Raw genomic sequence first — 1455 nt, 5'->3', positions numbered from 1 at the left:
GTCAACAATGGTTTGCCATTGTTGCAAATTTGCTGAGCATTGTAGCTCAACAATTCATAACATATATTAATTTAAAATTTGTTCTATCGTCTCTCCTTCAAGAAAAAAAATTATTTTATGATCTCTCCTCAAATTGCTATTGAGTGACACTTGAACTTTAATAATAATAATAATAATAATAAAAAGAATATTTAAATAAAGTAGTTAAAATGCTGGGCCTAATATATTTGCTTTAAAAAAGTGGGTACGTAGCTAAAATAGAAAAATGTGATCTTTTAGCTAAGATTTAACTAAGTATTTACTGAGTCAGATATGAATGCTCTAAGCCGAATCGCTTTCCCACGATCACGTGGTCCTATTATTACATGACATTATTGCAAGAACATGATAATATTCTTCCACTTGTGGTCCTAATTAATTGTGGTCTCTGTTTGATATTATTCTTCCACTTGAACAAGATAATGCAAGTCCTGAAGTCTACTTGCACAATTATTGATTGAGGACATGTTGGTAATTCTGTACATCTAGATCACCGTCTCTCTTTTTCAAAGGAAGTGTCCATGAAGTTTATTTCTTTCTTTCTTTCAGATTTGGATTGTCCACACTTCTTGGGTATGAAAATGTTAGAAAATTTTCATTTCAATAGGGTTCAGAAAATGCAGTTAATAAAAATACAATTTCTAAAAATATTGTTTAACCTTTCGTAAAAGTGCAATTAAGTCTTTAATAAAAACAACAATAATTTGATTGCTGAGTTTTCATTAAAATGTGTATAAATTAGTTTAACTGATAAAATTTATTATCACCATATATGTCAAAGATTTGAGATTAAATCCCTTTCACATTAAGGATGCGAGATTTAATTAAGAGGAGAGAAAGCATAACCATTTGTCAGGAGAGAAAAGCTTTACTCAAAACCATTATCCTTTTTAATTTCCCAACGGAAAAAAATATATATATATATGAAAAAACAAAAACAAACAAGTGGACCGTATTGCATGGAATGGTAGATGGCACATTCTACAGAGAAGTCAAGTTTTTTCAATCCGCTTCTTCCTTGATAAAGCAAAACTCAACCAACTATCAAACCAACTATTCCTATCATTTGAGAGGTAACTCAACCAACTATCAAACCTAGCTATGCAATCTATCGTTCATACAATTTAGTGGTAGCAAGCAGCGATGATTAGTTGTTGGAGGCAAGGAATGCTAGAAGGTCATTTCATCGGTTGAATATACAATCGTTGGTGTAGAAAGATTCGAGCCTTGCATAGAAAATATTCCACAAGTGTGAATGATTAATATAACTAAATTACATCAATTAGCGTCGTTAAATTAAAGGTTTGAGAAGATGCAGATAAATTTTGATAAAACAATGGTATATACACGACTTTTTATAAAGCGTTTTACCGGTGTTTTATAATGAACTTTAACTTTGGTATATTATTCCAATAT

General features: G+C 30.5%; 1 pseudogene; it reads left to right on the top strand.

Annotated features, from left to right (window-relative positions):
• The window catches only part of LOC132182610 (DExH-box ATP-dependent RNA helicase DExH1-like), a 94742-nt pseudogene that overhangs the window by 61804 nt on the left and 31483 nt on the right, over window positions 1-1455 (top strand).

The sequence above is a fragment of the Corylus avellana genome, chromosome ca1, assembly GCF_901000735.1.
Source record: "Corylus avellana chromosome ca1, CavTom2PMs-1.0".
In the NCBI taxonomy this organism is placed as follows: domain Eukaryota; kingdom Viridiplantae; phylum Streptophyta; class Magnoliopsida; order Fagales; family Betulaceae; genus Corylus; species Corylus avellana.
Note: the sequence above shows the minus strand (reverse complement) of the source record. Positions and strands in the feature narration are given on the sequence as shown.